The sequence below is a fragment of the Plecotus auritus genome, assembly GCF_963455305.1.
Source record: "Plecotus auritus genome assembly, chromosome: 2".
NCBI lineage: Eukaryota > Metazoa > Chordata > Mammalia > Chiroptera > Vespertilionidae > Plecotus > Plecotus auritus.
Window position 1 is genome coordinate 225941126 of NC_137771.1, and position 25585 is coordinate 225966710.

The 25585-nt window shown below is 45.1% G+C and overlaps 1 protein-coding gene and 1 pseudogene across 3 annotated transcripts in view; one reads left to right on the forward strand and one right to left on the reverse strand.

Moving 5' to 3' along the window:
• Positions 1-25585, forward strand: part of HLCS (holocarboxylase synthetase) — a gene marked incomplete at its 5' end in the record, with an annotated part of 172011 nt that overhangs the window by 119608 nt on the left and 26818 nt on the right. The window lies entirely within an intron of this gene.
• On the reverse strand, positions 17934-18404 carry LOC308243160 (large ribosomal subunit protein uL24-like; annotated as a pseudogene). The gene has a single exon. The product of its transcript is annotated as a large ribosomal subunit protein uL24-like (transcript).

The following is a 25585-nucleotide window of genomic DNA, read 5'->3' on the forward strand; positions in this document are numbered from 1 at the left end:
CCTCTGTGTTTTTGTCCTCAGAGCCCCCTCCCCTGCTGCTTCCTGTCAGCTCCATAGTCTCACAGTGTTTTGTTCTTGGTGTTTGTGGTATTAGAATTGACATTGCTTTATAATTTATCATAATCATTCTCGAGGGCAGTCCAGCCTTTCCCCAGGACTAAAAACGAACTCATCAAGATGTAATTTCCAGTCAGTAGGGACAAAAGCGATTCTTTCAGACCTGCACTTTTAATGAACCGCCATTGTTAACCATCTTCTAGATCTAGCTGCAGATTTCCGCCTGTAAGAAAAGCTGTCCTAAATGCCTGTATGAATGCCCAGCCCTGACTCCATCTTGATAAATGGTCAAATTATCTCTTAATTGAGTACAAGCAAAATACAATGGGAGAGAAAGAGAAGTGTTCAAACACTGCTGCTGCTTCAAGGGAAATGGAGGGCTCTTTCATGTCTGATTTTTAAAAGTGGGTTTAATGACCGTTGTGAGGCTAATGCTGCGGAGACACACATCCTCCCCTGAATGTGGGCGCATAATAACGGCGTTGAAGCTTCCTTATGGAAAAGGGCCTTCCCTGGCTGTTTCATGTCGTGTTTCTCATGTGACTACTTGGACAGCCCAACGTAAAAATATTTTGGCTGCAGGTGTCACAAGTGACACACTGGACCCTCTCTCCTCCATGTGTAGGGACAAAAGCGATTCTCTCAGACCTGCACTTTTAATGAACCGTCTCATTGTAGACACTCAGAATCTAATAGTGTGCCTTTTGGTGAAGTTGTTGAGAATTTTAATGCATTTTAGTTCTCATTCATCACGGCCTATGTGCTCCTAGCGGGAGGGTCTTTAGAAATGGGATTAACTTCTAGAGGAATGCATTAGCCATGCCACAGAAGTAGGCAATGTGCTAACTAGTCTGATAGATTGCTCCAACCCTCAAATCCTCCTGGCCGCCCCCTCCCCGACTTTTTTCCTTTATTGACAGCTTCTCATTGAATGGCTAGAAGCATTAGTGTATTTAGGAGTTAGATGTTTTGTATGATCCTAGGCTGATCTCATATTCCCTTTCTGAAATTAATTCGACACTGCTTTACATGTTAATCCGCAAAGGATTGATTTGGAGAAGGTCAGAGCGGTGCAGCCTTAGAAAATGGAAGAAAAGCTCCACTTAGAACAGCTCATTTCAGTTCCCAGACCTAAGCCCGCTGCCTTTTCATTGTGGCACTTGGACAGCTGGAGGCGGCTTGGACACCTCGCAGAATACATCAAACACTGGGGTTTGCTGTGGGCTGTAGGATCGTTGGGCTAATTAAGTTTAGCTTGGTTAACCAATTGCAGTTTGCAAATTGAACAATTGCACTTTGAAAGCTTCTGACACAATAGAACACAGAATCTTCTTTTTAGGCATAAACATTCCTAGTAATGGAGTAGTACTTTTTGAAAGAAGCTTATACCAAATCCACACAATTTGGATGTCTGTAATGTAAAGTTCGTTTCGCTGGTAACAAAACTCCAGTCTTCTTTATTCGGGGAATTGCATGTTGTCAAAGACAAGAAGCCCCAGTGCAGTGGAGGGAGAAGGTGGGGGAGGAGTGGGGTGAGGGGAGAAATACCCTGGGGGTGCAGAATAGGTGAGTGCTTGAGAATGAAGAGATTGCAGTTCTTTTTAAAGGAGTTTAAATCTTGAGCCATAGTCAAACAAATGTTGGAGGTCCGATCACAACCATGGCACAAGGTAGGTAATGGTTTTTAGAAGATGAAAACACTGTAAACCCAGAAAATCAAATTAAGGCAAATGCAGGGTCATTTGGTGAAAAGACTCAATTTTATAGGGAAAGGCACAGAAACCAATTAAATCCAGACTGAGCGAAGACACAAATGGTAAGCCCAGAGTAATTCCAAATGGGAGTAGTAAAGGAAATTATCAATGTTTGTAATTTATCTTTACATTGAAGGATTCCATGTTAGTAGTTTCTTTTTTATGTTGAAAGTAATGTGGTATGTGATACATCCTGTTATCAAATGCTTAATCTTTTATTTTAATCTAATCTTAATCTTTATCGAATGATTGCTCTTTGGTCTGGAATGTTTCAAGACAGCCATGGTGTATTGCAGCCAAAGTCGCTTTGAATGATTGCCAGGAAGGAGGAAAGCCAACTTTAATTTTCGCTAATGGAAGTCTTACTGGGAACTGAGCAGTGGTAGCAGCTGACTTCTTTGATCCTTTGCTTAAGTAATTAGTGTCATCGTTAGGCTTTTTAAGAAAAGGTGACTAATCATGGAAAAGGAAATCTTACCACCTGTTTCCTTTACACGTGGGCATAAAGCAAGGAGTGGGAAGTGCTTATGTTACTAGTGGATGTGGCCTTCGCGCCTTTGGTGACATCATTGTGGTACATCGGAATGCAGTCATATCTGACCCTCATCTGAGGTCAGCGTGGTCCTGGTGTCTCGCTGTAATGCCAGGCCACCCCTTCATCAGTACAGACTCTAGGGAAAGGAACTTTGGGAGGTATTTCTTGCTACTCTTACTTGTGGTGGGGCAAATGATAAAACAAGTTTAACTGTTCTTCTCATCTTTTCTTCTTGGTCTCTTATGGGCTGGTGAGATAGTTATCTGGCATCTGGATAAAATAATACCCATTTCTGAAATTAGTTATGTGGGTCATCAGTTGCTTCTAGAACATTGAATTCTAATGAGTGGGAAAACAGGCTGTTTATAACAAAATCTACACTAATAAAAGAAAAATATGCAAATTGACCATACCTCCACGATGCCCACCAGCCAATCAGGAGTGAGTATGCAAATTAACCCACCAAAGATGGTGGGTTAATTTGCATACACAGGCACAGAGCGAAGACTGAAGACTGAAGCGGCTTGGCTTCTCCACTGCGGCCAGAGTGGAGAAGCCTCGAGGTTTGGTTTCTCTGCTGTGGCCAGAGCGAAGGCCTGGGTCCTGGGTTCCGGAGGAAAACCGGTGCCGGAAGCCAGGGGAAGGAAGGCCTATTGCACGAATCTTCGTGCAATGGGCCTCTAGTAAATTTATATGTATGCACTTGGGAATTTTTGGACTGGGCATTTGCATGTACCAATCAGAGCTGTTTCTCCACTTCCATTGAGATGGCTCATTACCTGTATCTGTCAACACATTTCACTGGCCACATTGACTCACATATACAGCTGTACATGCCTGCCCTGGCTGGGTAGCTCAGTTGGTTGGAGCGTTGTCCCTAAACATCAAGGTTGAGGGTTGGATCTCTGCTTAGGGCATGTGCAGGAAGCAACTAATGAATGCATGGATGGCTGGAGCAGCAAATCAATGTTTCTTTCTCTCTCTCTCTCAAATCAGTCAATAAATAAAAAATGTAAAGAACCTGTACATCCTTGAACCAGTTAGAGACTTTTTATCACTAGAGAAGCTAAAGAGGAGGAGATCATTTAAGGTTTCTTGGTTTCAGGGTAATATTTAGCAATTCAGAACATCATGCAAAGTAGCAAGGTAACACTAATTACAATAGTCATGACAGTGTGTTAGTAGTGGAGGTTATTGAACTCTTACTCGATACCCTGCTAAGCATTTGACACTTTTTCTTCAATGTGTCCCTCATAGGAACCCGCTGACAGACATACTTTAATTTGCCCCTTTTACAGTGAGGTTAAGTTTGGTTATGTAGCCTGGGATACAGGTGGTGAGCATGTGAGCCAGGATTTGCCATAGCAGTTTGACTCTGGTACTCTTACCCAACACACTTCATTAAAATGTTTTTTAATTTTAATTTTTTAGTATGTTTGATGATAATGCTCCCTCCCTTCCCTCCCCCCTTCCCCGTTGGGAATTAGAAGAAAATTTGAAAGAGACCAAATCTTTGTATTTCATCTTTGCCACTAGGAAAGTTTCATTGGTCACTGGCCTCCGTCCTTCCCAGCCACATTCTTGCCCAGCGGGGCTTCCGAAAGTGTGGTCTTTGCGCCAGCAACCTCAGCTCACCTGGAGCGGAGTTAGAAAGGAGGCTTCCGGGCCCTGGTCCTGCCCCGTCAGGCTCCACATGATAAGTGAGCAGATCCCTGGGCGATGTGTGTGCAGATGAAAGTTTGAGAAGCACCATTCTATTAAAGCCCTTATTTTCTCGTTACACTTACCCTCCCCTCACCTTAACCCCACTCCTTCTCACAGCTTCCTCTTCTCTGCTTCCCCACTGGCAGAGGAAAAGATGTTCATTTCTCGGCAGTGTTCTGAATGCGCTGCATAGGTTTGCCAGAGAAAATGCAGGACACCTGTTAAATTTGAGTTTCAGACAAACGAGATAGTTTTTTATATACTAGTACATCTCGTACAATATTTGGGACCTACTTATACTAATAAATTATCTTGTTTATCTGAGGTTCACAACTAACTGGGCATTCTGTGTTTTTATTTGTAAAATCTGGCCGCCGTAGTTGGAAGAAAAGGAAAGCGTGATCCTTTAGCGGAGAAAATGATAGTGTAAAAAGTAAACGATTTTGGAGGGGAAGCCTGGAGTGTCATCCATAACTTCCTGCCTTTGGCCTGGCTAGTACTTTGAAAGGGATGGGATTTGGGGTTTGGCATCTTCCTCCTGACACAGGTTGTAGGTGTGAGGTGTATTTGGGCGAAAGGTGAGGACAGGGGACATCCAGAGAAAACTCTAGCTTATTCTTTCTGAGCCTTCAAAGACTGTCCAGTGAATGAAGCAATACCCTGGAAAAACCTCACTGAACCAGAATTGGGGGCACATTTTCCACCAGGAGGCTTTAGGAGAGGGAGCTGGCAGGGTTGAACAGCAAAATTTGGAAGAGAAAATGCCCTCCGTGTGAGTATTTTCATTTCTGTAGGGTTCTAATTTGGGCTTATTATGTCAGACTTAACTGTTAGGTTTTCTTGTTTGATGAGGAACATGAAGCTCTCCCTTAGTCACCTCATTAGGCGAAGGTATTGCAGGTGTTTCTCAAGCAGCGTGTGACCTCCTATTTCTCATTGTTAGCCACTTCCAGATGATGGAGTTTGACTCACATGCCCCAGAGCAGTGAAACTCGGATTTAAGGTTTCAACATTTGCCACGACTCTTTGCTTTTTATGCCACTTAATAAGTTGTACATACATATTCGAAGGAAAATTATGAGCTGCCTTATTCATTACACATTTTTCCAGCTTGCAATTGTGTTGGCGTCAAATGTTGGCAGCATTTGAAAGAAATTGGCATATTACTTGATCATTATAAATCTCCCAGTGCTTTTAACTGAAAATGGCATTAGAATCATTTTGTTAAAAATTTGCTTTCTTACATGCTCCCTGTTCGGGAAATATGCGGTGTTGGTAGAATTCTTCCAGGACACATTCGAAATGCTCAACCTTTCACGAACGGGTCTTCTTGCTGTTGGCAGACTGACCTGAAAAGCACAAGTAAGACTGTCTTTGGAACTCAGGCAGAGTGAGATTGTTACAGGAAATTATGTGGTGGAAGAAATGGAAGTTAGAGTATTAAAACGTTGGTTGTTTGGCAGTGTATCTGTGTTGCTTGGTATCGTGAAGTAGGTTGTACAGAGGAATGCTGACTAAATTTATAGTGTGGTAAAGAGATATTCCTAGTTGAGCAAAATTATCCATATTTGCAAATACGTTAGCATAATAGTGCCAGAAAACAGGAATTCAAGACTTCTTGCTATATCTGATTTCTTTTTTTTTTTTTTTTTTTGAGAGGAAGAAAAGGCAGAGATGAAAAATGTAATTTTTTTCTCTCCATCTTTTCTGTATCTGGTCTCTCGCATGCTCTTTCAGATGTAATTTATTTTCCCTTTTAAACTCACTAAATTTAATGAATAGCACTGGTTTGTTGAGGAAATAATTTTAACAATTTCAACGATTAAGGTCAAATAATGAGAGCTACATTTGGGGGCTTATGAAGCCTCACATAAGTATTTTAAAATTTATTTTAAAAATTAAAATTTCTAAGACATAATTTGCTAGATTTCAATATTAGGAAGTCTTATTCTACAACTAACAGTCAATCAAAAACCAACGATGAAGTGTAGCATGAGTGACACAAAGGATATGGAACTTTAAAACTTTGTTAACGTGCTCTGGGTTATAAAAATTATATATAACTAGGGGCCCGGTGCACAAATTTGTGCACCTTGAAAGGAACTGTGGGCCATGAGGCTGCGGTGGGCACAGGGGCGGGTCTCCGCCCATCCTCCGCACCCCTGCCCAGCCCCTCCCGCCGTGGCTCCCAGTCCCCTATCTGCCAGCAGCCCCAGCTCCCGGCGCTGCCGCTCCCACATGCTGACAGCGTCGGCCCCACTTGCACCCACTGAAGGTGCGGAGTGATTGGGGCTGGCACCAACAGTGGGTGCGAGTGGGGCCGGCACCATCAGCAGGTGCGAGTGGCAGCTGCTGCCCCGATCGCCCCTCAGGAGCAGGGGGAGGTGGAGTAGCCCTCAGGGCTGGCAGCTGCTGCTCGCACCCGCTGATGGTGCGGAGCGATCGGGACTGGCTCTAGGCCCCGGCAGCGGGTGTGAGCTGCAGCTCCGGTGCCGGCTGCAGGTATGATCGGGTCCGGCGCTGACAGTGGGTGTGAGAGGCGGTTGCTGGCCCCAATTGCCCCTCAGGAACAGGGGGAGGTAGAGAAGCCCTGAGGGGCGATTGGGGCCAGCTGCTGCAGCTCGCACCCACTGACACCTGCCGAACGATCTGGGCCTGTGCCAGGCCCCGGCAGTGGGTGCAAGTGGGGCCAGCACCAGCAGCAAGTGCAAGCGCTGGGCAGGACCATGGTGTGTGGGAGCAAAGAATTTTCAGTAACCACCAGAGGCTCGCCCCGATGACAGCAACCAGCGCCCCACCTTGATCTGGAGCCCCCACTCACCTGCTCCACCATCCCGCCGTGCCCGAAGCCTGCCATGTTTTGCACATTCCCCTGGTGGTCACTGCACATCATAACAACCGGTTGTTTGGTGGTTCAGTTGTTCCGGTTGTTCCACCGTTCGGTCTATTTGCATGTTAGCCTTTTATTATATAGGATTATTATATAGGATACCATAGAAGGTAGATTTTTTCCCCCTCTCATTAAATCCATTTGGAAATTCATTATTTCCCAATTTGAGCAGACTTAAAGCCTAGAGGAAGGGACCATCTATCAAACTGATTTTAGATACAGAGTCAGTTCCATAAAACTCCAGTCATTTTCACCTTGACCTGCCTATACACCTTGTCCTTTGTAGAAAGACAGCTTTTGTTGTGTTCATGAGGCTAGTTTGTGTCTCCTGCCACTTCCTACTTAAGCAGAATGATCACAGTTCTAGGTGCCACAGTCATTCCTAGATCAATAAAGCCTCATGGAATATCAGAGACGAAAGGGCTTAGCTAGCTCTACCAACCGTCTGGTTCTACAGGTTAAGAAACCAAGGTTCAGGGAGGTGCAGTCATCCCTGTCCAGTCGCTTACCTGTCTAATGGGCATATAGACCAGCTGCTGTGGCTCCCCACTCCTGGTCCTGTGCCCTTTCTGCTCTCTTTCACCGTCCTACGTGCTGGCCATCTTCAGGAATCATGTTCAGGAGCACGTGAGAGCACTGAAAGCCAGCATTTCAAAACTTTAGAGATTAATTATTACTAAAATACTGATAGGTCGGTGTCATGAGTGGAAAAGCTGTCTCTGTGATTTATTTAACCTCTAAACCACATTTCTCTAAGGACCAGTACTCAATGAATCCTATTTTCATACTTAGTTTTGTAAGAGGCACACGATGTTGTCTCTCAATTTCCAGACTATAAAGCTGAGTGGAGTTCTTTTAATAGTCTAATCAGGCGTCCTCAAACTACGGCCCGCGGGCCACATGCGGCCCGCTGAGGACATTTATCTGGCCCGCCAAGTGCCGCTGCCTGTCCTGCTTAGCAGCCGACTCGTCCCGGGCCCGCAGTGCGCATAGGAATTTGTTCATAGTTTTTTTTTAAACTATAGTCCGGCCCTCCAACGGTCTGAGGGACAGTGAACTGGCCCCCTGTTTAAAAAGTTTGAGGACCCCTGGTAAGTGGTAAGTTCATTTTATCAGCAGTGGGAAGGGTATTCTGGCTCAGTGATAACGCTGTACATAGTGGATGGTGTGTGTGTGTGTATGTATCTGTGTGTGTGAACACTATGGTTTGAACTTTCAGTTCTTAAACAGCCTATTTCAAAATAAGAGAATATAGTTAGGATTGACCCTTCCCTGGATGGGTGGGCTCCATGTCCCTCTCTTTGAGTGTGGGTGGGCTCTGTGACTGCTTTGAGCTATGGATATGGTAGAAATGACACTGTGCTGGTTTCTGAGCCTTAATAGATGGGTGCCTTCCACTTCCTGTCTTGGAGCACTTGCTTTGAGCCCAGTCGTCATGCTGTGAGGAGGCCTGTGTGGCTCTATGGAGAAGAACTGAGCCCTGGTCCCGCTTCAGCTGAACTCCCAGCTGGCAGCAGCCTGCAGGCCACGTGCACGGGCCAACTTGTCAGTGGGGTGAGGGGGATCCTGGGAGAACTCCAGTTCTGCCTGCACACCTTTGACCACCGCACGACGTGTTCGTGGAACTCACTGAAAGCGCCGAAGCTGCTGCCCAGAGGAACAGAGTTTTCAGTTCAGTTCAGCCAAGATCATTGCCAGCTAAAACAAGTAACACCAAAGAAAAATAAAATCTAGAATATGGACACATTTTTTTTAAATTGTCTTTCTTTTGTTTGTAGTTGACAAACAATATTATATTAATTTTAGGTGAACAGCACCATGATTAGACATTTATATACCCCGTAAGTCTAGTACCTATCTGGCACCATACATAGTTATTACAGTATTACTGACTATATTCCCTACGCTGTACTTTACATCCCTGTGACTGTTTTTATAACTGGCAATTTGTACTTATTAATCCCTTCAACTTTTCATCCCCTTACCCCCTAATCCACCTCCCATCTGGCAGCCATCAATTTGTTCTCATTATCTATGAGTTTGCTTCTGTTTTGTTTGTTCATTTTGTTTTTTAGATTCCAAATATAAATGAAATCATATGGTATTTGTCTTTCTCTGACTTATTTCACTTAGCATAATTTTGTCACAAATGGCAAGAATTCATTCTTTTTATGACTGATAACCATTGTGTGTATGTGTGTGTGTGTATGTGTATATACATATATATACATATATACATATACATATGTGTATATGTGTATATATATACACAAACCATATCTTCTTTATCAATTCATCTACCATTTTTATGGCTGAGTAATGCCCATTGTGTATATATACTATATCTCCTTTATCAGTTCATCTACCAATGGACATTAGGTTGCTTCCCTATCTTAGCTATCTATATATATAAAAGCCTAAGCGACCGGCTGACCGTTTGACCATCTGACCGGTAGCTATAATGTGCACTGACCACTAGGGGGTAGATGCTCAACACAGGAGCGGAAACCACAGGCATGGAAACATGGAACAGACTGATGAATCTCAGAGGGAAGGGGGGAGGGTGGGAAGAGATTAACCAAAGACCTTATATGCATACTAGAGGCCTGGTGCACAGATTCGTTGCACCCCCTTCCCTCTGAGATTCATCAGTCTGTTCCATGTTTCCATGCCTGTGGTTTCCACTCCTGTGTTGAGCATCTACCCCATAGTGGTCAGTGCACATTATAGCTACCGGTCAGATGGTCAAACTGTCAGCCGGTCGCTTAGGCTTTTATATATATAGATAGCTAAGATAGGGAAGCAACCTAATCAGATTCGTGCACCAGTGGGGTCCCTCGGCCTGGCCTGCACCCTCTCGCAATCTGGGACCCCTTGGGGGATATCGGAGAGCCGGTTTTGGCCCAGTCTCCGCAGGCCAGGCCGAGGGACCCCACCGGTGCATGAATCTGTGCACCGGGCCTTGAGTTGTTAAATAATGCTGTAATGAACTTAGGGGTGCATACGTTTTTTCAAATTAGTGTTTTGGATTTCTTTCTATAACTACCCAGAAGTGGAATTGCTGGATCATATGATAGTTTGATTTTTAATTATTTGAGGAAACTCCATACTGTTTTCCATAGTGGCTGTACCAGTTCCACCACAGAGCACAAGGTTCTCTTTTTTCCACATCCTCACCAACACTTGTTTGTTGATTTATTGATATAGAATCTGTACAATTTAGCATTCATTGTGCTTATCATACAAAACTAAACTACCTGACATTTGAAAAACCAAGAAACTAGAACACTCTCTCAGGAGAAAGGAAAATCAAGTAGTCCAACCCCCAGCTGAAGCAGAAGAGGGTTTTGCCGTGGCAGTTGTAACTATCCAATACGGTGAAGTAACGTATAGGCTATCTCAGCAGAGGAATGGGAATGATTTTTAAAAAGAACCAAGTGGAAATTACAGAACTGAAAATAATTCCCTCAGTGGACCTCATAGTCCAATGGAAATGACAGAGGAGAAAGAGGAAATGGGGCAGAAACAATGTTAGAAGTTAAAATTTTTCCAAATTTTAATGAAAAAAGCAAATTTACAGATAAAAGGTGATCAAGGACCATCAAGCAGAGTAAAATACAGGGCAGCCCACACAGAGCCTTTCCGACTGCAGAAACCAAAGGTGGGGAGCAAACCTCAAAAGCGACAGGGGAAACAACACAGGGAGCCGTAACCCAACTAATGGCTCATTCAGAAGCCATGTGGCCGGGCGAGAGTGGAACGTCTTTAAAGTGCTGGGAAAGAACTGGTTTCAACTAGAACTCTACATCCAGTAAACATATTCTTCAAGAATGAAGGCATTGAGATGATGAAAAATTTCTAAAATGTATGTGATGGTTGTACAACCATGTAAATGAACGTAATGACACTGTATTGTGCCTTTAAAAAATCAATAAAATGATAAATTTTATGTATATTTTCCCACAATAAAATTTTTTTTTTAAAGAATGAAAGCAGCCTTGGCCTGATGGCTCAGTTGGTTGGAGCATTGTTCCATAAACCAAAAGGTTTCAGGTTCTATTACCAGTCAGGACACATACTTAGGTTGTAGGTTCAATCCCGTTGTAGGTGTATACGGGAGGCAACCAATCAGTATTTCTCTCTCACATCATTGGTTCTCTCTCTCTCTCTCTCTTTCTCTCTCTCTCTCTTCCTCTCTTCTCCCCCCTTCCTCTCTCTCTAAAATCAATAACATATATTCTCAGGTAAGGATTAAAAGCATATATATATTTTTTGGTGTCCCCTAAAAAATGTATGTACACTTTAACAGTTGATAGTTCATTTTTGAAGGTGAAATGTATTTTAATAAACACTGCCTTTATAATATTCAAAGTATGTGTATACATTTTTTGGGACACCCTATCCTATATAATAAAGAGGAGATATGCTAATTGACTGCCTCGCCCTCAAAGATGGTGGCACCCACAGCCAAAAGGTGGCGGCGCCCAGTCCCCTCAGCCCCGCCAGGGCGGCAGGCATGCAGCAAGGCTGGGCCTGCCTGCCTCCGGAGTCCCCCAGTCCCCTCAGCCCCCCAGCCGCCCAGGGCCGGCCCGAGGCACAGGCAAGCCTTGGATGGCGGCTGCTCAGCCACCCAGGGCCACCTGAGACTCAGGTAACCAGGGCTGGCCAAGGCTTGCGCTGCCAGCAGTGGCAGCAGCAGAGGTGTGATGGGGCGTCGCTTTCCCCTGATCGCTGGGTCGCCTCCCACCCCTGAGGGCTCCCGGACTGTGAGAGGGGGCAAGCCGGGCTGAGGGACCCCTCCTCCAGTGCATGAATGTTCATGCACCAGGCCTCTAGTATATATATAAAAAAGAATGAAGGCAAAATAAGGACATTTCAGATAAGAGAATTCATCACTCACAGGCCTGCACTTCAATTAATGCTAAAGGAACTTCTTAAAACTTGAAGGGAAATGACACCAGGTAGGAACACAAATGCTTGGGAAGGAATGTAGAATGCTGGAAATGGTAAATATCTGGGGAAATACAAAACAATTTTTTTCTCTCTCAATTTCTTTATTAACTATATAACTACTTAAAGCAAAATTACAACATTGTTTGTGGAGCTTATACCATTTGTGGCTGTGACGCTTATAACAGCCGTAAGAGCAGCTATGGAGCTCTAGTGTTGCAGGACCCCTCTATTTTACAGGAAGTAGCACAATATTGACTGTAAGTGGACTATGAAAAGTTATGACATATATTGTAATCCCTGGTGCAGCCACTTAAAACTACAAGAAATATGGCTAGAAAGCCAACAGAAGATTTGAAATGGATATTCAAATCGTTTTTTTAAAAGGCAGGAAATGAGGAACAGAGGAACTAAGTTTTCATTTTTTTTTTACCCATTAAATGAGTAAAAGGAAATCGTTTTTTAAAAATTTGGGTTATAATAATATGATGGTAGCCGTTTAAAATGTAACTTTTTGAAAAACATTTATTAACATGGGAAAACTGCTCCCAGTGTTTTAACTGCTCCCAGTGTTTCCCAATGTGAAAAACACAGGATACTCAGCCACTGTAGTATGACAATTAAAAAAACACACACAATATATTCACGCTAGAGGCCCGGTGCACGAAATTCATGCATGGGGGGGGTGTTCCTCAGCCCAGCCTGTGCCCTCTCACAGTCGGGAGCCCTTGAGGAATGTCCGACTGACGGCTTAGGCCTGGTCCCTGTGGGAGCGCACTGACCACCAGGGGGCAGCTCCTGCATTGAGCGTCTGACCCCTGGTGGCAATATGTGTCATAGCGACTGGTCATTCCACCGTCGGGCCAAACCAGCTCTCTGACATCCCTGAGGGGTCTCGGATTGCGAGAAGGCACAGGCCAGGCTGAGGGACTCCACCGGTGGACGATCGGGGCCAGGGAGGGACGCGGGAGGTTGGCCAGCCAGGGAGGGACTGTAGGAGGGCTCCAGGGCATGTCTGGCCTGTCTTGCTTAGTCCCAATGGACCAGACCCCAGCAGCAAGCTAACTTACTGGTCAGAGCATCTGCCCCATGGTGGTCAGTGCACATCATAGCGACTGGTTGACCGGTCGACTCTCTGCCCCCTGGTGGTCAGTGCATGTCATAGTGAGTGGTTGAGTGGCCTTAGCATATCATTAGCATGTTAACAATTTGATTGGTTGAACGGACGACCGGACACTTAGCATATTAGGCTTTTATTATATAGGATAACCATACTTCATAGAAAAAAAAAGATTAAAGGAAATATACCAAAATGACTTTTGGTAGTAGAATTATAGGTGTTTTGCCCTAACTGGTTTGGCTCAGTGGCTAGAGCATCAGCCTGGGGACTGAGGGGTCCCAGGTTCGATTCCGGTCAAGGGCATGTACCTTGGTTGCGGGCACATCCCCAGTTGGGGGTGTGCAGGAGGCAGCTGATCGATGTCTCTCTCTCATCGATGTTTCTAACTCTCTATCCCTCTCCCTTCCTCTCTGTGAAAAATCAATAAAAAATATATTAAAAAAAAAAGAATTATAGGTGTTTTAATGTCTTAGTCTTGTTACATTTTCCAAATTTTCTACAAAGAGCATGAGTTATCACAAAATTTATGTCTTAGCTATTGCTAGTATGGGTTTATCTTGGGTGTACGGAATCTCGCCAGCAAGCAGCCTGTGAGGCAGTCCCAGCTCATGTTCTTCTCTAAGCCTCTCCCCTGAGTGTGGGCTGGGCCGGGTGGCTCACTTCTAACAAACGGAATATGTCGCTAGTAATGGAGTGTCACCTCTGAGGTTAGGTTACAAAGACTGTGACTTCTGTCTTACTTGCCTTTCTCTGTCTGTCTCAGCTGTTGCTCTGGGGGAAGCTAGCTAACATGCCCTGTGGCGAGGACCACATGGCAAGGAATTGAGGTTTCTGGCTAACCGCCCTGCAGAGCTAGCTGAGACCTGCTGGTAGTCATGTGACTGAGCCTGGACGTGGACCCGGTCCCAGTTAGGTTTTGAGATGAGCACAGCCCCTGCTGCCACCTTGATTGCAATCCTGTGGGAACCCCTTAGCCAAAGGCACCCCCCTGTCCCAAACTCCTGACCCACAGAAACTATGCGATGATAGATGTGTGCTGTCTTACGCTACTAAGTTTTGGGTTAACGTGTTAAGTAACAATAGGTAACTAATACATTCTCTTAAGCAATTCAGTCTCTTACTGACTTTCTCCCCCTCATCCCTCCCACCTTTAGTCCTTAGGGAATTGTTCCGGTTTCTTCATGGTACCCTTTATTTTTCAAAATTTCCATCAAGGCCTCGAATGTCCTTTTCATCTTCCCATCGTTTCTTCTAGCCCAGTCACCACTTTTTGATGAGTTAACAAAAGATAACCCACTGACTGTGCAGTCATTTAGTCTGTTTCTTTGGAGACTTCCCTGCTCCCTTCAAAAGCCATAACAAGATGTGGCCTCCTTGTGAGCTAGAGCCTGGAGCAGTGGTTCACAGCCTGCTTTTTGTCCCTTTGTCACATCTCGAGGAGGATGTCACACAGAGGAGCCAAACTGAGTTGTTCACTTTGGGCCACTGCAGTGAGAGAGCCAGTGGCCATGCGTGGTTCCCGGCGCCCCAGCTCCAAGCCGCCCGTCACCCTGCGTGCATGGTGGTTGACTTGCTGAGAATCGGTGGTGGGAAATCCTCTGGCCTGGAGTGCACTGAACTCACATGTGACAGCCCACATCCTGGTCCCCTCTCAGCTACAGCTTTGCCACGTCTTCTTACTTAGGCTCTGTATCTGAAGGCCTGCACAGTGAGAGCCACTATTTTTTTCTTAGAGCGCTAGGGAAAGAATCCCTCTGTAAGTGACAGAAAATGAGTGTTGAATGTTTTAAAGCGGAGCGGAATTTGCAAACTTTAATAGAAGCCACCACTGTCCCTAGAGCGTGAAGAGTTATGGGGGGAAATAGCACATCTCACCTAATTGAAAATATCTGCCAATTGAAAATTAGTTTCTCATGAATTGCCTCCTTATTCTTTTAGTTCATACTTAACAGAGTGGACATTTGGTGATGGGCTTTTCAATGCTGTCCCTGTGGTCATCGGCCTAGTCACACCGTTCCTGGCTGCATCAAGTATCCCCAATGCAGAGGATTAAGTCATGGTAAAAGCATACTCTGGATTTTACCCAGAGGTCACGGAGCGCCCCTCTTCCCTTGGCAGCCAGCAGCATTCTTATTACACTTCATTTATCTACTTGGGAGGACTCGGGAGGACCAGCTGGGCCCCTGTCTGCACTCATCAAGAGTTAATTTCAGAGTGAGGTGCTGTGGTCATGAACAAGTGCAGAAGGTCCCCGGTGGTCCTGCCAGACAAGAGGGGCCCTTAATTAGCAGCAGCGTTCAATCAGGCTGCTTAACCCGCCACGGGGCTGAGGTGGTCATGTCCTCCTGCCACCCTCCTGTAAACACAGCCCACAGACGGGCTAGGACATTCGTTTGTGTGGCCCAGGATGAGGGAGTCGGCACAGATCCAGCCCAACACACTTCCAAGGGATACCTGGATTGCTTTTATTTTTGACAGAGTAGTGAAGGTTAATAACAGAGAAATTCCCCCCACCCCTTAATATTTGGGAGCTGCTTTTTGTCTTTGCCAAGTTCACATTCCCCAAACTGGACATCCTACTGGTTCTCTCTCCTTGCTATCAAAAGCCATCCTCATGTCCCGTTACAGCCATTGCTTAGAGCTAAGGAGATTGAGTCAGCTCGGTGTGCTGCACGTCAGAAGACCTCGCTAAGCTTGAGGCCTTCTCCCGACCTCATCTCCAAAACACGTTTTCAGCTGCAAAGTGGAGGTGATTGTACCTGGCTTGCGTACCTGGCAGAGCTGTTCGGAAGATCAAATACAGAAACAGTTGTGAACTGTCAAACATTATACAACTCTGAGGTGAAATGATTGAATGCCAGGTTTGGGTCACTTAACAATTTTTTATTTTTTGTTAATCCTTACCTGAGGATTTTCCATTGATTTTTTTTTTTTTTTGAGAGAATGGGAGGGAGAAGGGGGGGAGGGAATGGGGAGAGAAAGAGAAAGAGAGAAACATTGATGTGAGAGAAACACATTGATTGGTTGCACACATGCCCTGACTGTGGCTGGGGATTGAACCCGTTATTGAGGTATGTACCCTTGATCAGGAATTGAACCCTCAACCCTTCGGTCTGCAGAATGGCTCTCGAACCCCTGAGCAAAACTGGCCAGGACAAGGTTCAGGTCACTTTTAGTTGACTCATTCATTACAGCCAAAGTAGGTGTTTATTTTAATAGTCGCATAGAGAACACCAAAACCTTGCTAGATATTTGTACTTTATTAGAAATGCTGTCTAATGCAGCATTTAATAAATAGCAAATGAATATATGCACTTCCTCAAGCTCTGGCCACATGACTACTGCACACTGAAGACCCTGGCAGACAGAGGGTCAGTGGAGGAGGAGGAAAGGAGGGAGTTCCTTAGCTCAGTGTGACATCTCACTTAGTCCTGAGACCCTCCGGGCACCATTAGCAGAGAAAACCGGAGGTAGGCTCTATCACTTCCTCAGTTCCCAGGCCCAGGACGGGTGATTTGGGGATGATCCACCACGAGTCCATGAGCAGAACCCTTGCTCACCTCTGGGCAAGGTCAGCTTCTGATGGCACATGGCAAACCCAGCATCTTTCCTCCCCCAATGAATAACTGGATTTACTCACCACCAGTGGCTCCGAATTCTTTTGGGTGACCAGAGAGCCCACAGAACAAACGCGGAGGCAGCTCCCCCTTGTCCGTGGAGCAAAGGAATGTGGGGGGTTAAGTGAGTGGCAGTTATAGCACCTGCTGGGAGCACTGCATTGAGCAGGACCAGCCAGGAGGAACTAATGGGCCTCGTGGTCGGCCAGGAGGGTCTCAGCCACAGGAAGAGTCACACTCAGGCTGGGGAGCTGTTGGGAGAACACAGTCATTTAAGGTGGAAGTGCCTAGTATTTTCAAGGTTACTGTAAATTTTAAGCCTTGTTCTTTGTTTACCTGGCAGATGGGAGATGCCATGTCTTGGTGTAATGAAGCATTATGTTAGTATAGCGAAAAGGAAACTGCCCTCCTGATGGAATTCATTCGCACTAAAAGCTCATGGTCTGTGTGGGGATCGCCTGGGAATGGACGTGTGTACTTGTGTGTGTATGTGTGCGTGCAGGCGCTGTTCCTGACGGGAAAGTCGAGACCAAATTGTCCGTTACATTGCCTAATTCCACCTGGCAGTTTCCTGAAGTGGGTGGTGGATAGCAAATCCATTCCTGTTTGCAAGCTTTTTTTTTTTTTTTTTTACCCTAGAAAATTTCTTTTTACCTGTGGTTTTCTTTTTTACTTTTGCTTTGGAAACATGGAAATGATTCATGTAGAATTACTTTGACGGAGAGAAAAGGATTGAAATTGAGGAATAAATCAGCCACTGGATAGTTCTTGCAGCCAAAACCTGTCAGAGCCAAAAGCTCCTGCCGTGTCTGGAACCTTGCTCTGGGCCTCGTGGGCATAAACTGGAACCTTGGCAATAAACTTCTGGACACAAGGTCTCCCTATGCCAGGGTTTCTGGAATCCAGATTTAATATTGCACATTCCTCCTTGTTTTGAAAGGAGAAAATCATTATTTTAAATATTGAGGCTAGACAGAGAACATGGCGAAGGAAGCTGGGACCTGTCATCTGCTTGCTCTAAGACTGCCCTTTGAACCCCGGCCCATCGTGGCCACCTTGTCGATGGAGGACAGTGCCGAGCAGCTGCTCCCCTGGCCAGCTTAAGCTTTGAGTCCTGAGCATTGTGTTCTGACCTGTCTTCAGGCTCTATCCGGCTCACTGTCACCATGACAACGGTGTTAGATGTAGGAGTCACTTTCAGTTAAGGGTTTAGGGTTGGGAACTTGACTCTGCGGAGTTCTGCCCGCACATCATTAATTTTTTTTTTCATTTTAAGTTTTTAATGAAAGTTGTGCATAAGATTACTTTATTCCTGCATCTTCTCAATTGTTTCTTCCTTGTACTTTCCCTTTTCCTTTCCTACTTGGCGAGATTTGGCTTTACCAAGGATCTTTTTGCGGTCTTTGTCCAGCTTTAGTCTAGTGATCACCACCTCGCTGGGGTGAATGCCCGCATGAACAGTTGTACCATTAGCTTTCTCCCGTTGCACTCGTTCAATGTAGATGACATATTTCTTCCTGTAAACCTGGACGACTTTGTCAATTTGCTGCCCTTTGTAATGTCCTCAAACAACCTGGACTTCATCATCCTTTCGGATGGGCATGGACCGAACATTGTACTTCTGTCTCAGCTCTTTGGAAAGAGGAGACGACATAATCGTCCTTCGGATGTGGGAAGGTGCATTGAAATGCCTTTTACGGTTCTTGCTCCAGTCAGAAGTCACAAAGGGATTGAACTTCATTTTGACCGCTGGCGCTCCTACGATGGCCGCAAGAGGGAAGAGCCATCACTAATTTTTAATTTAATAATACTCGCCCATATCTGTACCTATGTCTTTGACCTTCAAAATAAGAATTAGAGGTCATTCCCAGCTGGCATGACTCAGTGGTTGAGTGTCGACCTATGAACCAGACAGACATGGTTCGATTCCTGGTCAGGGCACATGCCGGGCTGCAGGCTTGATCCCCAGTGTGGGGTGTGTAGGAGGCAGCCAATCAATGATACTCTCTCATTATTGATGTTTCAATCTCTCCCTCTCCCTTCCTCTCTGAAATCAATAAAAATATGTTAAAAAAAAGAATTGGAGGTCATATTTTGGGATTGTTGCCGTATTAATTCCTGCTTCAACCTTTAAGCACTCCTTGAAAAGGCTTATATATGGTAGCTTGCTAGTGAAAGGTGCTTGCTGCTCAAGCTGCTGTATCGATTCTGCCCTGATGAACTGTATAAGGGTGGTTCCATTTTGATGGATTTGCATTGCACTGAATTACATTGAGATGAAAAGGTAACCCCCGTTCTGTTGTAAACCTGTCCAATCACAGGAACTCCTTTGTTCTTGAAGTTGAGTACGGTGCAAAGCAAGGGCTTGTAATTTGCATCCAAAGGGCAGGGCCGTATGTCTTAGCTGGGTCACTTATCTGCTTGGACACTGACTTTTCTAAGCCTCAGTTTCTTCATCTATAAAGACAGTAACAATAGCACCTTTTCAAGTTTTTCTGGTGACGAGTAAATAAGACATAGTTGAAAGTGCCATGTGAGTAATTATAAAATACATGTCAGATGTACATTGTATCTATATATATAAAAGCCTAAGTGACCATTATGACTGGTCAACCAAACGACCTGTCGACCAGTCGCTATGATGACACACTGACCACCAGGGGGCAGACGCTCAATGCAGGTGCGCTCCCACAGCCAACCTCCTGTGGCCGGCCAACCTCCCACTGTCCCTCCCCCCGGCCAGCCAGCCCTGATCGGCCCAATCGCTGGCCAGGCCGAGGAACCCCACCCATGCACAAATTCGTGCACTGGGCCTCTAGTATGTAGATAATGCTCCTGGCAGAGAAAGTTTATGTGATTCCCAGTCCTGCTTCATTTCCCCCCAGGCACACAGCCCCCCTCATGGCTCAGCTGATGTTAGGTGGGCGGTCAGTGATCAGGGTGGATGTGAAATGTGCATCTTCCATGCCAGGCCATGAGAGTCTCCCACTCCCCTTCTCCCCTCCCATTGCGATGTTGGAGATGGTATGGGAAAATGTCAGTGCTACCAGTGAAAGAGGCCAGTCTCTGAGTCCCCACTTGGAGGAGAGAGCCCTCTGACGAGCCAGCACTTGGGCCACTGCCCTTGGGGTTCTTTCCGTAATAGTAGCCTACCCTGATTGGTACAAACTTGGAAAGTATATTATTTGCTATTCTTAGCATATAAGTTAATTGTATTTTTATATAACTTACATTATATACACCATAAATATGCTCTATTACTTAAGTCTACTTATATAATGTCATATATAATATTGTTACTAGAAGTACAAAAGAAAAGCAACCTGTATGCAGTTTTTATAAATAGGACATTTTAAGTTTTACTAAAATTTGTATGTATCGTAACCAACACGGAAAGTCAGTAGACTCACTGAGAGGTGAATTCCTGGTGGAAACATTAATAATAATAAAAGATTGGCTGCCATTGATTAAGCACTTACCATGTGCTAGACAGACTATGCTAAGAACTTTGCAACTTTGCAGATATGATATGAGGACCTGATTTCTAAAATATCGTGGAGCAGGCAACTACTAAAACCAAGTTCGGTGGACAGTTGACAGTTGAAAAATTACATGGTCTCTTTGGTGAATTGGATGTGTTTTGGCTGGCGTGATCAACAATAATAATTCGGGGGCCGTGGCTTCCTTGTGATCTGCCAGTCTGTTCTTTAACTTTCATACACACACACACACCCAGCCGAAGATGGTTGCCTGATGCTGCTTCTGTGTGCATTAAACACCCAAGCCTTCTATCCACCGTCTCGTTTCCAGAGGCGAACGCTGCCATTGATTACACCCCAGCAGTATCACCACTCACAAAAGCTTTGTGAGGCGTTGTTCTCGGGTTTGTAATCTTACCTCTTTCCTTCAGTACCACTCTCCACTCCCAAAATTAAGTGGACAGAATCCACACCCCAAAGTAAAGAGACTGCAGCCAACACTGAACTCACTGTCTGGGTGGGCTCCGTAATCACGGGGTGGTTCTGAAGTTGTGCGAGGTAGAGGTAGGTGCTTTAGGGTGACAGATGACGGGAAAGGAATTCCCAGATAGTGCCTTACACTTGAGGTGAACGAAATGCTCTAAAGATGAGCACGGAGGCTGGGGAGCCCCACAGCCCGAGTCCTGGGTTCAGGTCCCAGTCCAGCCACTTACATGGGTCCTTATCTATAAAGCGGGAATAATCATAGGACTTTCCTGCCTCTATTTCCTCACCAGTAAATAGAGTTAATAATAGACGATGTCGTAAGATTAGTGAGTCATTTTGTGAGTGCTCAGAAGGGTGCCTGCCCCCGAAATGGCTGTTTCTGCGGCTGCCTCTGTTCTGTGTGAATGTCGGTTTTCACCTTGCTGGAGCGCTCAATCAGAGTCTCTGTTTTCTCAGCTTGTTGTGACATGCCTATTGTGTTTGTGTGTGCCTGTTTGCTCCCCAAGTGCTTATGGAGTGCCTGCTGTGTGCTGGACACGGTGCCAGGAGTGTGTTCCAAGTATGTCCGCGTCTGTATTCTGTTTTCAGGGGGAAGCACTCTGCTTGCCGACTGCCACGCCAGCACGGAGTCGGGGTGTCCTCAGGCACTCATTGTGATCTTACTCCTTGATGATGTGATGGGGTCGAGCTGACCTCAGAGTCTGTGGGGTCATTTGGGCTCAAGACGATCTGTCCAGAAGCTGTTGGCATGCAGTCTCTGCAGTGATAGTAAGCAGTTAATAAATGTGGAAATGGATTGTTTGAAGCTGACATCCCCAATAGAAAGATGGCCAGACTTTCCTCAGGAGACTGTTTGTAAATGTTTACATTGTACTATTACTAGTTCCTCACAAACAACCCTGTGATTTTGGCTACTTTCTGAATTGCCATTTTTCCAAATTTGAGAACGGAGGCTTTGAAAGCTGGAGTGACTTCCTGAGCCTCCTGGCTGAATCCGGGCCTGGATTTGTAGGGCCCCGGTTTCTGCTCCATGGAAATCTGGCAGATCCACGTTAGATCGAGCTGTTGGACCCTGCTGCAGCTGCTTATAGGTCAGAGGGGTTGGGAGGCTGCCCTTTATTAGCACAAGCCGACCGAAGTGTGAAATGGCACGTGTGTGGGTGTCCACGCCTTGGGGAGTGTCCCCTAATCCCCTGCCTTAAATATCATCTCAAAACTGATGGCTTCCAAATTTACATCTCCAGTCTCTCCACGATCTTCAGATTCTCATACTTATTTGGATATATAAATAAACTATCGTTAGACTTAGATATCTAATTTTTACATATCTAAGAGACATCTTAAAAGTACCTTGCCCCAGTAATCAGGATAGTATATAATGGTAGAAGGGTAGAGGTATAAATTAATGAAACATAGTAGAAAGTCCAGAAATAGACTTACATTTATATGTCCAATTGATTTTTTTAAAATACATACATTTATTGATTTTGGAGAGAGAGGAAGGGAGAGGGGAGAGAGAGAGAGAGAGAGAGAGAGAGAGAGAGAGAGAGAGAGAGAAACATGGATATGAGAGAGAAACATGGATTGGCTGCCTCCTGCATGCCCCCTATTGGGAATCGAGCCCAAAACCTGGGCATGTGCCCTGACTGGGAATCAAACTGGTGACCTTTTGGTGCATGGGACGACACTCAACCCACTGAGCCACACCGGCCAGGGCTCCAATTGATTTTTGGTAAGTTCATTCAGTGGGGAAGATAGTTATTTTAATAAGTGGTGTTCAAACAAAAAGAAAAGTATATAAGAGAGTGAATCTCTACCTTGATTTGATACCATATGGAAATTAACTCAAAATGGATCATAGACCTACATATCAGAGCTAAACCATTAAACTTCTAGGAGAAAACCTTTGTGACATGGATGTAAGGAAATATTTTTTTAAACAAAACATGAAAAGCATGACTTGTAAGAGGAAAAAATGACTTAGTTTAATCAAAATAACTTTTTGTTCTTATTATAAGGCACAGTTAAAACAGAAAGGCAAGCCACAGACTGGGAAAAAATATTTGCAAAACATTTTTTCTGACAAAGGGCTTATAGCCAGTATATATAAAGAACCTTATAACTCAATATTGAGAAGACAACCCAATGTTTTTAAAAGGCACAAGCTTTGAAAACACACTTCAAAAAAACCAAACACATGTGAATGCCAGAAGGTACATGAGAAGATGCTCAGTATCAGGGCTTAGGGAAATGCAAGGTAAGCTACAGTGAGCTACCATTACTCACTCATTGGTGGGGCCGACTCCGCGACAGACAGGTGCGGGGAAACCGGAACTCTCCTACAGGGCTGGTGGGAATGCAGAATGATGCAGCCACCTGAAAACATGCTGGCGATATCTTATGAAATTAAATGTGTGCTCACTATATGACCCAGCCATGCTACTCATAGCGATTTTTTTTGCCCAAGATAAAGGAAAACATATGTCCACTCCAAGACTTGTATGCAGGTGTCCATGGCAGCTTTATTCATAGCAGCCCCAAACCAGAAACTACTAAGTCTTTATCAGTTAGTAAATAGATTAACAAATTGCTGGAATACTACTCAGTGATATAAAGGAGCAAAATATTAATACATGAATTACTGTGGGTGGGTCTCGGAAATATTATGCTAAGTGAAAATGCATGGTTTTGCCTGCCTGGAAGCCCTACGTGATTGCCCCCCACATGTGGGCCTCAGACATGGCAACACACACTCCCTACCTCAGATCCTCTTCCCCTGCCTGGATCATTCCTCTCGCTTTAGGTCTCTACTCACATGTCAGCGTATGAAAGAGGCCTTCCCTAACCATCCTTTACAAGACATAACACAGCCTCCACACTCTTGTTCCGACCTTACCTAATATAAAATGTGCTATTTGCTATTTATCTAATACCTACTGTATTGTTTACTGCTGTATTCCTTGGTCCCTAAAATAGTGATATATAGTAAGTGCTCAATAAGTAATTACAAAGTAAATTATGTGAATGCTCAAGTCAGGAATGCAGGCTGCAGGGTAGGGGAGACGGCAGATTTTGTGTGTCTGGTCAGGATATATACCATTGCACGCTGTGCTGGCAGCTTTCCTTTTCCTTCTCATCCACTCGTGCCCAACAAGCTAGCTCTGTGTAGCTTTGAGACACTGATGAAATGCACACCAGCAGTGAGTGCAGATGCGTTTAATAGGTTCAAATCGGAAATCCTTCGTATTTTTGCAAAGGTATTAAAATAGAGCTTTTTACACAGGAAGCTTCTCAAATGATGTGTAGCACAGTGATTATTAGTCCTCCTAAACCCCCTCCCCCCATTTATAAAAACAGAAATATAAGGTGAAACCAGGAGGAGATAATTCTAATATTTATGAAATGTTGGATCTAAATGGTATTAAAACAGCTATGGACATGGGACTGATCCTGTTTTCTGATATTATCCCTCTATTCTGTTGCTGAAGATGTTTCTTTTAATGCCAGATTGGAAGATTTTAGACATAACACAAATACTGCCTTTGGATGGCACAGTCATAAATTATGTAGGGAGAGAGGTAAGAGAGATTGTGGTCAAAAGTCATCTACGTATATAAAAAGCTAAGCATCCAAAACAACTGGATGACCCGAACAGGCTGTGTAGGGTGACCAGGCTGGCAGGGGGATTAGTGAGAGATGACCAAATGACCGAGCAGCAGGCTGCGTGGGGTGACCAGGCTGGCAGGGGGATTAGTGAGAGACGACCAAATGACCGAGCAGCAGGCTGTGTGGGGCGACCAGGCTGGCAGGGAGTTAGTGAGGGGTGACCAAACGACTGAGCAGCAGGCTGTGTGGGGCGACCAGGCCAGCAGCAGGTTTAGTGAGGGGCGACCAAACGACAGAGCAGCAGGCTGCGTGGGGCGACCAGGCCAGCAGCAGGGTTAGTGAGGGGCGACCAAACGACCAAGCAGCAGGCTGCATGGGGCAACCAGGCCCACAGGGGGTGCAGTAAGGGGCGACCAGGCCGGCGGGGGCGCACTAAGGGGTGACCAGGCCAGTGGAGGGGGGGGAGTTGGGGGCGACCAGGCTGGCGGGGGAGGGCAGTTGGGGGCGACTATGCCTGCAGGGGGGGTAGTTGGGGGTGACCAGGCCAGCAGGGGGTCCGTTAGGTGTGATCAGGCAGGCAGGCATGTGAGCAGTTAGGAGCCAGTGGTCCCGGATTGTGAGAGGGTGCAGGCTGGGCTGAGGGGACCCCCCCATGCACGAATTTCGTGCGCCGGGCCTCTAGTCTTTACATAATAAACTTGTTGATTTAGGTCTGATGATCTCTATATGTTACTGTACATTCTGCATTGCTTCTTTCCCCTCGTCCTGAGTTCTTCCTTCTGGGAGTTACCACTCGTAAGCATGGGCTTACGTGTTCGCGTAGACTTGAGATCATACTAGAATCATGAAACGAGTCCGGCAGCTTTTCTCGTGTTCTAATTTGTGGGACATAATGGAATGTTTTCAAAGTTAAAAACTGCAGCTGTTTTGAACCCCAGTAGTGTTTGGTTTACTTAAGCCACCAAAATATTTTTTTAAAGCCTTGTCCTTAATTAACCTTTTAAATTAAAAAGATACTTTTCTAGTTTCACTGTTTTTCTTTTTTCCAGTGAATGACCTAAATTAACTGTCCAGTTAATTTTTAATGAATATTTATTCACTCATTCGTTTGACATTCATTTAGATTTATTGGGCATTTGCTCTGCACAGAGCATTATCCCAGGCCCTGGGGGAGAAATGAATGGCAAGAGTCCTTCCCTCATTTCTTCCAGAAGGGAAACACAGATCTCCTTCACATAAGACAGCATGTCTCATTCTCTGAAAGGAAGGGGTTGAACCACTTGGGACCCTCAGACATTTGTCTGTCATGGAATACTAATTTTGCATATTTTTTGAGCTCTAAAGTAGTCATAGTCTCAAATTTTGTAGTTTGAGTTATAAAAGTATG